The following is a 12,743-nucleotide window of genomic DNA, read 5'->3' on the forward strand; positions in this document are numbered from 1 at the left end:
TATTTTAAATTATTTGTTTCCTTGATTGGACCAAGTATGTTTTATGCTTTTCCGGTTTGGGAGGGTCTTTTAGTAAACAAATTTGAATCAATATAGTTATTCTACATTTTTAAGCAGGTGTTCCATATTAATAGATCTGTTTCATGATCTGCAGTGAGAATGGAATTGGGAAGACCTACGGATTCCGAATTGACGGATTGTCGAAAAAATTGTTTAGATTTTGGAGAAAACTTATTGACCTACTAGAAGATGACTATCGGAAATTGGTTAATGTTACCTATTGTTCCAAAATGGCGGCTCGTCTCTGATTCCAGCAAATAGAAGAATGGAAACAGTGGGGACTTACGTTCTAACCTAATCTAACCTAACCTATTCTAATAAATTACCATAATTATTACCAACAAAATTATTAGAATAGGTTAGGTTAGGTTAGAACGTGCGTCCCCACTGTTTCCTTTCTTCTATTTGCTGGAATCAGGGACGAGACACCATTTTGTAACCATAGGTAACATTAACCTGGAAATTAATATATACAAGACTTTCAAAAATAAATGTTAATTTTTTTTTGAAGCCTTGGCTTGCTATTGCTGAAGGATTACTAAATAATATTGGATTGTCCTATAGTTGTATGTATTTAAGTAAAAGTTTGTTCTTTCTGGACTGTAATGAACGACTAAGAGACTTATATTGGTTAAAAAATGTACATTATTTGAGTGAAAGAGGTTGGAACAGTGAAATTTTTCTTAATGAAATGTGGAGTCCAGCGCCTTATTTATTGTCTAATTTGAGTTATAAAATAAACTCATTTTCTGCACTATACCTGACACAAACCGACAAAAAAGAATTATAAAATAAACATATACTACGTACAAAATAGTTTGTTTTAGGACAATCAGCCGTTCGGACATCCTGGGCGTCGATGTGGACGACCACCTTCGATGGTCGATCGAAGGTGGCTCCGGGACAGTGGCGTTGAGAGGTCTGTAGGGCACGGGGAGACTTTTTCTGTTGGCGTCGGAGAGACGGTCTAAATCCGAAGTGGACGGGTTACAGGTTGGCACAATAGACGAGAGACTGTTTTTTTTTTTTTTTTTTTTTTTTTTTTTGCGCGTTGACACACGGCGTTTTGGTTATTCGGAACGTTAACCGAGTGCCAGGTGTCCTCGATTATCGGGGATTATATCAATCTCCGTTCTTTCTTTTGTCCATTTGATTGGTCGTTCTCCCTCAATCACGCTTCCCGAGTGGTTGGTCCCTGGTTACTGAACGTAACGAGACTCTTACCCGGAGCGCGAGAAAAGTCAAAATCGAAGACGAATTCGATCTTTCACCGATCGTAGGACTACTTCCTTCCGCGATTTATAGTTTCTGCCTGGCAGTTTGATATAAACAATGGGTGTCCGACCACAAACGACTTTTACCTATGTTTTTTTAAACTAATAAATATTTCTCTAAATTAACCGTTTTTTCGCGTCTTTCGTGACGGGTCAGACCTGTTCGGTACATCACATTTCCATAAAAGTTTTAAACAAATACTAGAAATGACAAAAATAAACAATTTATGTATTTTAGTTCTAAAATACAAATAATACATACATAATACAAATTGATACGATACAAAAAATGATAGAAAAACTTGTTTTTAATTTTTTATAAACTAACTTTATTTGGCGATTTTTTCCGCCAAGTTGTTAATTACTTTATCATAAAAGTCGCTGGTCGTCGACTCCATCGACGTATTTAAAAGCTCTCTTTCTATCAAAAGCAATGCTAGCTACCACAATTTTCCTCAGTAAGAGTGTTCCTGGCCAATGTATGAATTTGCTTCGTGGTCGAAAAACTGCGCTCAACAGACGCACTGGTAGATGGTACAATAAAAATTAATGATATTAAATCATATAATTCTTTTAGTACGTCTTTGTTCGGATCGACATTAATTATAATATGTTTTATATTTAAGAGTTACTTGTCAATATATAATAGTCCGGACACGAATATAAATATTGCGATTCGCTACGTAATTTAGATAAATCAAAAAATTTCCCATGAAATTTACTTAATTTATAGAATTAAAACACGCTTGAAAAATTGTTTTTCCTAATATTAAGATTATTAACATCTAAAAGTGATAAAAATTCTAAAGATTTCATGTCTGAAAATCTGTTAATATAATTACAGTATAATTAAAAGAAAATTATAATTAAATATAACACTGCAAAGAAACGTACATAAAAATAACATTAGATACTCTTTACTTTTTAAATCTTAAACAATTCACTTAGTCAGATAGCTCCCTCCCCAGTAGCTAAGGGATAGAATCGTTGGAAGCGTTACATGTGTGTAGCTTCCACCAGCTAAACCGGCTGAGATTGGTGCTCTGTAAAGCGCATGCGCAAATGTCCTCTGGCTGCTTTACACCATTCAATTATTCTCGCCGTAGGAAGCTGTCTCGTAAGCGCTTCTATTCCGCCACTGATATTCGAATATACAATAGCAATCTTATCGTTTTTTTCACATGTAGTATAGAAATTTGTAATAAGATACATAAAATTAATATTTTATTATAACTGCATTAATTAATTCAAAGTAAATACGTTAAAATATGAGAATTTATATTTTAGAAACTACAAGGAAAGGTCATTGGAAGGTGGAAGCGCCGCTTCCACCCCTTTCAATGACGGCACGCCATTAAATTAATTATAAATAAATAAAATCAGTCAAGAAAATAATTAAATTAATACTTTGTTGCTTTAATGACAGCTTTAATTTTTTCACACATGGATTTTCCAATGAAACACAATATTATTTATCAATGGCTTTCTAGCTTTTCTTAATAACGATGTGAAGAGGTGTTTGGGAGCAAGAAGATTTATCCTGGACCAATTTATTTAATTTTGGTCATGTGTTTTCTAATAATGTAGAAGCAATGTTTCCTTTTAATAACATTCCTGCTCCAAATTTTAGTTGCCGCAGAATATGAAAAACTAACGTCTTTAACAAGTCTTTGATGGATTGTCATCTTAAGGAGTTTTTACAATCCTTTCAATTGTGTCGATTAATTATATCTTACTAGATGCCATGATTAGTAGTACAGCAAGCATTGTCTTAAGTGTGCTAAGTGTAACATAATTCCTAAATTTCTTCCTCTATGTGATGTTTAATTTATGTATTTAATTTACATAATGTTATGGTGATTATTTAAATTTTTTTAATATAGAAAAATTTCTACTTATCAGAAGTTTTGCCAATTATTTTAATGTAACATTCAAATAACCGAATTGTAACTACAGAACTTTAAAATTTCCATACGTGTTCGAACATAACTTTGTTTTACATGAAATATTTTAATCGCGAATAGATAAACTCTACAAATCATTTGATAATTACGAGAAATGGAAAAGTAAATTTTCCTTGCAGCACAAAATAATGCTAAGACCTAATGAAACAGTGCTTCTTCTATAAGTAAAGCAGATGCTCTTTAAAAGTTTCAAAAAATTAAAACTGTACTCATTTCAGACATACGTCACACAAATCAAAATAAATTGACATCGCGTCTAACAAATTACTCTATTAGTTACATCTGCACAGTAACTAAAATTTTGAAAAATTCAATTACAATGATTTACTCGTCATAAATAGGATCAGTAAGGTTATAAATCAACATTCTATCACAACTTCTTCTGTTACTTGATGCCTTCTTCAGTTTTAAAAGTCCCGAGAACACAGAATGTAGTGTACTGGCCATCTAAAAATATAACATAGTTATTACTAAATAAGTATAATTCTGTCTCTATACGATATAAATTTCTACGTATGTCCTATATTCTGATAATAGTCGTTATGACAGGATGTCACGTGAAACTACCTTTAGAGGAGGGTGTCCAAACCGCGGCCCGCGGGCCGCATGCGGCCCAACGCAAGTTGCAATGCGGCCCAATGAACGTGTAAACAAAACTGACAAGTTTATTTTATTTATTTATTTATTTATTTCAACGGCATCAACCACAAAAAAGAAGTTTCACAAAGCCGTAAAACTTTATATATATACTGTTGAGATGGCTATTTTTGGGCTACTTTTTAGAAAATTTTGCTACTTTTTTTTTGCTCTTTAGCTAACTCCGGCCCATAAATCCATGATTTCGTCCAATGTGGCCCAGAGAATCTGAAAGGTTGGACACCCCTGCTTTAGAGGAATCTTCTTTTTGACGTCGAAGAAACCACCTATCGAGAGACACAAGGAGACTTTTCCGAATCTTTTCATAAAATTTAATAACTGAAAAAAATAATAATTATTCACTATCAAATCAAATTTCGTCAGTAATAAAATTATAATTATGCGAAATTTACACCTTAATTTTAAATGGCAGGTCTAAATCGCATACTTCAAACTGCCGTATCTCTTGAAAGCCATTCTGCATCTGAGAAATAATAAAAACATATGAGAAATTTAAAATAAAATGTCGTATTTTACATAATTTATGTAATGATAAAAAGTGATTTATTATATATTTCTAATAACTGCAATTAGTAATAACTCATTTCAATAAGTATTATAATAAGAAATGAAAAATTAATGGAAGCATTTGCGTAAATTATAAAAGGATTGACTGAATATTAACGTGTATATTTTTATAAAATTATTATGGAAAGAAGCGTTTTATTTCATCTCTTCCTAAACTAATTCTCTTGAAATAATAATAATAATAATAATAAAATTACTATTATTTTGAAAGTTTTTCGTTAAGGATTTTTCTGTTTAAGTGTATTGGATACACCAGTTAAACGAATTTAGAAAAAACATCATAATATTCAGTACAGTGTTTAATGAGACTATATGAACTGCATTGTAGACTTTTATTCATCAGAAATAACAAATAGTAGACAAAAACATAATTACTGTAAATGCCACGCAACACAGCAAACGCCCACAAATAATGCAGATGAATGTAAGACCAACCATCGTAACAAAGATCCATAAGCGTACAAACCCATGCGAGTCATTAAAGAAGAACGCATAATATATGAAACTCGTTCCCCACAATATACCAAAATACGCAGCAACGAAGGCAAACTTCATCTTCGTGTTCAACTGATTTACATAAATCCACAATTCTTCATGGTAAGTCATTACGTTTCGTAATTCAATTTTCAAGTTACAGGCTTTTCTTTTTATCGCGGTCAGTTCGTCTAAAAGTTCTTCGAACTCTTTATGCGCGACAAGTATTATTAAAGCGCCTAACAATAAGCCGTGAGCAATTCCCCCAATAATTAAACTGCTAATAATGCCAACGTCAATACAGCAGAAAAGGGCCTCCAATGGAAACTTCGCTGTTTTTTCCAAATTAGGATAATACGAAATCACATTGACAAGTTGAAAAGTAATAATTATTACCATAACAATTAAAGCAATGAAGAGAGAAATATTACTCATTAACATATTATTTTCAATATACATCTTTTCATAGAAATATCTGTTTCTTAGACGTGCAAGGAGTCTAATCTTCATGCGATTAACGAAAGTTAAAGCAAATGAGTAAACGAAGTATAAAATTGCAAACGCAACGTTCGTAATTTTAGCGTCATCTTTGAATGTGTCAAACCAACCGATACAAATTGCGCCTTCACCTACACCTGGTAATGCTTGCCATATCATAAGAATGGTAAAGTGCCATAATAGCAACTGAACAAATTTAACATATTTGTTTCTTCTGTTATCGTTATCTAATATGAAACTTTTATGTTTATGTTTGCAAACATCGAACAGTTCTACGCCGTATATAAGAGCAAGCATCCAAAAAGGTCTTAGAAAACAATTCATGCAAACGCTTTTCATGTTATTTGAATTTATCTTACAAAATGCTTCGAAACCAAAACGTGTCGTAATTAATAAAACACGAGTACAAAATATTAGTGAAGCTGGACATTACAGTCCGATACAAGACAATGTTACAACCGTTAAGCCAATAGAAAGAGTGTTTTGTAATATCTTTAAAAGGTATAACGTGCATTTCGTGTTTGAACGACTAATGGAATTTAATTAAAAATTTTTGGGTACCTGAAAATCCATTTAGTTTCAGAAATATTTTGAATTTTAGAAAAATGTTAGAATCTTAATGACTATCGATTTTAGAATCTTAATGACTATCGAACAGACAAACATTATACGGGTATATGTTATATAATATGTAATATGGTAATATTGATGAAAATTTCGATAATGTCATATAACTTAATTTTGAAGGAGCGATTCTGAATGGTCTGCGGTGTTTCCTTTATAATAGCACAATATGCTTAAGTGCTTATTGTGGCTTTTCGAGAAATTCAATCAACTTTCTTATAACTTACAGGAGTTTATAATTAGACAGTATTTTGAGTGAATATAAGTTTACTCAAACACCATACATTATGTTTTCAGCTTTTACACATCTATTATTTTTATTATGTTTCTTAATACACTTAAATTTTCAGAACTTTAATTTTTATCAATACATAATATATTTATTTATATATTTATTTATTTAGTACATAAAACAAAAGAACTTAAATTGCTTTTTATTTGAGGTGATTTATGCAAATTTTATGAAGTAACTTAACGGACTATTAAATTCTACAGCAACTTCTTTGCCAAGACTGTGAAAACAATGAAATGGAGGTACTACCAACAAAGAGTTGCATTTATTTTAATTTCATTTTTCAAAATATTTGCAATAGATTCAAGCCTTCTTTAATTATTCTAGCATATAAACAAATATTTTTTTACAATACAATAGAGTTATAATTTTCATAATTACAACAACACTTTTTGGCTTAACCTGCATTTGAGTTTTTACTGTATTTATACAATCGGCTGTTTGAAAACAAATAACTCCATGGTTTTCATTATTAAACTGTGTTAAAGATCGTTTTTCTCTGTTTAATCGAATATTGATTTTATTCTATCGGATATTTTCTAGGATCTGACAAAAATTTATAAATGTCATAAATTTAAAATTTCATATGTTTAATAAAGATTTAGTTTTTAATTTTTTACACCATATCGCTTCGTTAGAGTAGTTAGAAAATACATTGAATTGCATACATAATTATGTTTTTAAACGTAATTTTTGTATAATCAGATAATAAAGTATTTACTTTTTGTCTAATAAGATTATTAGTTCATGAAAAATATCGTACGTTTTCGTAAATTTAATTTTTTGTTGTTCGAATATCAATCGTGTTGCCACGTTTCTTACGTTTAATATTACATTAAAGTAAATTGTTTTATTTAACAGAATAGTTAATATAACTTCATGATGAAACCAAGAAATTTTCTTTATACCGTTAAATTTAATATTTATTGCGTATGTAAACGCATTTCTATTTAATGGGTTCACGTCGCTCATTAAAGTCCATTTAAATGTTTCCAATATGCCAAAAATTTATATATTTTAGTTCAAATTTTAGTAATGTAAATCAGTTTATAAAGTATTTTAAAAGATTTTCGATTAGAAGTATCTTGTTTCTGAATAGAATCTCAGAGAAATCATTGGAGAATTTATGTAAGACTCGTAACAATCGAATACCCATTGTCAGAAATCTCTGAAATTTTGCAGGGAGCTTTGTTTATTAGGGGGATTGACGCTAAAAAATTTTGGTAATTAAAGGTCGACGAGGTGTTTTCCGGGTTTTCTTCATCGTTAGTAACACCAAAATAGAGATCATTTTCCCATATAATACCTCTCGGAAAGCATTTCTGCTCGGCAGATCGTCCATGTGTCGCATTGTCGTAAACGAATAAAACTAAAACCAAAATATATTCTTTAGTGAATCGAATTTTTGTACGTTTAATGGAGATTCGGATTCTGTCCAGAACCTCACATGACAGACAACTTTCAAAATATTTTTTAGTGGTTTTTAGCAAATATATTACAGAGGCTACGCTAAAATTTTTACATTGCATTAATTTACGTCTTCTTCTTTGTTTGTGCTTTTTCACAGCATTTCTCTAATGCTGACCCCCTAAACCACAAACCTCCCTGCAATATTTCAGAAATATTCGACTAAAAATACAGGAGCTATTAAGCTTAAAACAGGGTGAACAACATCGTATCCCCCCACACACTAACATACATACAGAAAAAAACGCCAACCTTTTGCATTTCTCGACGTTTCATGGTCCTCTCACTTAAAAAATGTAAAAATCATGGAGGGGTCATTTTTCTGTCTGATCGCTATACTGTTTTTTTCTTTTGTTATAGGCCTAGATAACAGCCGAAAAAGTAACAGCACGAAATATTTCCGTAATAAAAACTAAACTCGTTCACATTATTGAACGAGTTTAGTTATCTGATTTCTAAATACATAAATTGGCAGTTTCCTGGATCAGGTTCCGAATGAATTCACATCACGATGCAACACAGAGTTTGAGCAAACAACTTATGAAAATTTTTTATCTGACATTCCAATTCTAATTACTGTGTTTTCGATAATCATGTGAGTAGAAGTAAATAGAAATATGTTCAAAATTGAAATATATATCGTCAATTTAATTCGTATCTTCTATAAAAAGAATACACGCATAAACAGGCGAGTCTTTTCTAAATGCCAACATAAAGTACTCTTTGTTTTCTCTTCGAATATGCATTAACGAAATAATGAAGTTGCTAATTAATTTATATCACACTCCGTTGCAGCATTTACACAAAAGATTCCACGAAAACTTTTCCTTCATTCTTGCGCATTGTTCGCGAATTCCTAAACTTTTAATCGTCAATCGTGAAATTCGTGAATTTTTTCTGTTACTAATTGCTAATTTAAGATTTTATGTTAATTTGTAAAACACTGTGATCGATCTTAATTATTCCTCAGAATAGCAAACAAATTAGAGTTTAATCAATTATTATTATTCCAACTAAAATTTTCGTTTGTTGTTATATAAAATAAGAGTGAAAATTTCATTGTTCTAATGGAAATCGAAGACGTGTCTAGTGCAAATGAAATGGCACGTATGTCTGTTACTCGATACATTCTTCAACTTCAAAAACCCCGAAAACACAGAATGTAATGTACTCGCAATCTGAAATCAAACAAAATGAAATTTACTATTTCGTATTATCAATTCTTCAAATGGTATGTAAAACTTAAGGTAAAACTACCTTCAGAGAGATCCTTTTATTGACACAAAAGAACCCTCCAATCCACAGACACAGAGACGTTTTTCCAAATCTTTTCACGAAATTCAATATCAAAAACAAGATTTCCAGTCAAAGTTCAATTTATAAATCAAACTTAATTTATAATGAGATTACGATTACGATAAACTTTACTTTTAGCTTTTGTTGAAGCTCCAAATTACAAATTGCAAATTGCCGAACGTCTTGAAATCCATTCTGCATCTAAAATCGAAAAATAAATTAATTTAAAAGTTAAAAATTTAAGCTTTTTCAGCTTAGTAAATAAATACCGTGAAGGTGATGCGGCATAGCAAACAGCCACATATAATGCAGGTAAACGAAAAGGTAATCATCATAGCAAAAATACATATTTTGTAAGATTCGGGCATATTCACATACAAATAGGCATAAATACAAGAAACTCGTTCCCCAAATTATCCTGAAATAAATAACTAATAAAGGAAATTTAACCCTTTACATCGACATCTTGTTTACGTTTATTTTGAGATCCCTTCTAAGGCAATATAGGTCAGTCAGGAGATATTATTTTAAAAATTCACCAAAAATGAGATTATCATTATATCTATATGAAAAAAATCACGTACATTTATTAATATCTATAGTTTTAAATACGATATTTTTCAATACATTTTATTTAAAAAATTTATAAAAAAAAAATAATATATATCAGAACTGACACATAAACTTGATAATTTGTAACTTTTTGTGAAAATTAACCTCTTAACAGTGGAACAGTCGTACTCGGCTCTACCAGTTAGTTGTGGAGATAAACCGTGGGAATTTTTTTAAGAATTTTCCCACGCGTTTTTCTCGTTTCCGTTTAGGAAAAAAAATTTTTAAACAGTTACGTCTTGTAAAGAAAAAATCGTTCTTTATTGTCACATAATTTTTTTATATATGAATTTTTTTCGCGGTAATTTTTTGCTAAAATTTTTTTTTTCAAATTTATATTAAATTCTTTTTTGATTTTCCATCCGATACGATTTTTTCAAAACTTTTGAATTTATTTTCAATTTTATAAAATTTTTTAAAGTTTTAGGCATTTAAGTAATGACGATTTTTTCCAACCTGCGAATCAAATTCAAGAAAATGTAATTGACAGTTAACGAATTTCATCCACAACAATAGAAGACGTAAAGGTTGTTATGACTACAACTGGCGGCCTTTCCCCCCAGACTGAAATGTGGGTGAAGGTCGTCTCGTGTTCTACTTTCTGTAGAAGTGACGTAATCATTGTAAATAAAAGAAAATTTCAGTATATCTTTTATTTAAAATTTTAAAATTCGTTGTTCAAATTTACACCGAAATATTAAAGCGAATTAAAATATTAGCATTTTGTAAATAAACTTACTTCACATATAATAAATTTAAATGAATTAATCTATAAGAAACAACAAAACAATAAAGAAATGTAGAAATATTTTTATATTCATTTTCACATTTATAACATATGTTATCGTCATTGATCGATATTTAATTTTAAAAACAATTTTCATCATTGGCATGCATCAGAAAAAAAATGCATAACTTCCCTAAAACACACTTCATTGAGAAGGTCCGCTTCACTCTGAAAAAGCCGACAGTTTTATGTCAGAAATCCAATGTGTGACCTACTTTCTCTAACATAGTAAAACAAAGTAAGTTACAGTACAACAATACACATAAACATAAATAAATTAGTAGCCCAATAATACATACTTTCATGTAAATCCATATGTTATATCCAAAAGTCAGTTTTCCCAAATTGTTGAAAAATAAATTATTTTCAACTTTTCTTTTTGTAAAGTAGCATATTCTGAAAAACAAGTTCTATATTCAGAGTAAAATTTCCACCTTTTATCCGTTAAAAACAACGCAAAATGTACGAATCCACGTAATAAAAAATTATCGCAGTGAACTTCGAAAAAACCAGAAACAGATACACCAGACTGCACTGTACAAAATTTTCCCACGAACTGATTCATATTTTAATGCACCTGTGAATAATTTCATCACATGACGAAAAGTTTTTGAATAAAAGCTAAAAGTTTTTAAAAATTCTTTCCTAAAATCCGATGAATTTAATTAATACACAATAACTAGATCTGTTTAATAAAGATTAATAATTTTCCATTATAATTATGCAAATTAGATCTAAAAAAGATCATCGCGCAAATTCTCCCGCGAACCATGGATGACTCTTACGTCATCTGGATTGAAGTTTCCTGCAAAATACTGAAAATTTTTATATAATTATTTTACTAATTCAGCCAAATTTAAATAATATAAAATGTCTAGATCTGTTTAATAAAGATTAGTAATGTACTATCATTAATATGCAAATTAGATATGACAAAGATCACTGTGGAAAAATTCCCGCCAAGATAAAAATAGCTTTCGGTCACGTGATCACCAAGAAATACGCCTTAAATTTAATGTTTGTGTACAAATTAATACATTTTAACTAATGTCATCGTTTAAAATTTAATGTTTCTGTAAAAATTAGTAAATTGTAACAAATTTCATCAAAGACAACAGAATAATTTTCAACTCATAAAAACTACAATAAATGATTATTTCTTCGAAAGACGTCGATATGCACGAATAAATAATAAATATACAATAATGCTTTTATCCATTTTAAGTGGATATTGTAAAAATTAAGCTATTTAATTTGTTTGGCTTTTATAATTTAGTTTCCAAATATTTTACTGTGAAATTCCATTTAGTAAACAGAAACGAAGACAAGCTATTAATTATAAACAGGACAATAGAATAATTTTTACGTAAATTGAGTGAAAATACAGAAAAAAACAAATTATATCAAAGATGGGGACAAACAAGCTTACATCCCCAGAACAGAGCTTATAATTCGTTGTTATTTTCAGCCTGTTTCTACTTCGACTGTTTTTTGTTGGTAAAAAGTTAATGTTTTAAGATGTTCTTAGTGAAGAAACATAAAAGTATCGAAATATAATATTCACACACACAAAAATATTCATGTATGTCGACATTAGAAATTTGAAATCAATTATAGAATGTCCTGGATAGAGATATCGTGTGATTGTCTGTTTCTTCTGTCTTATTTTGTTTTTCTACGTGAAAATAAGATATCTTTTATAACTATTGATAATATAAACATTTTGTTTCTTTATATATTACCTTCAATTACAGCTGCAAACTTTAACACATGGAGCATGTGAGAAAGTATTATTGTATAGATTATTACATTTTTATGAATACACCTGAGACTCGTGACAATATAGGCCTATATTAACCTACTTTAAGTGTCAATATTTTATTTAGAATCATTTTAAACGTTATTATTACATCAAATTATGAAATGGAATGTTCCAAGTATAGGAGTAAGAGGGAGGGGAAAGAAGCCATGCGTGGGGAAAAAATGAGTTTTTATCTAAATTATAATAAAATTTACTTATATTTACGATAAATATCGATAATTTTCTTTTGGAGAAATGTATCTTGATAAAATTAATTATCTATATGAATGAAACTTTCAATAATACATTAGTTACAATGACTGACGTTCCTTTCTTACCCTTTCTGTAGTATGTCTTATTATTAAACATA

Source organism: Centruroides vittatus, unplaced genomic scaffold (assembly GCF_030686945.1).
Source record: "Centruroides vittatus isolate TY-2023 unplaced genomic scaffold, ASM3068694v2 scaffold_384, whole genome shotgun sequence".
In the NCBI taxonomy this organism is placed as follows: Eukaryota; Metazoa; Arthropoda; class Arachnida; order Scorpiones; family Buthidae; genus Centruroides; species Centruroides vittatus.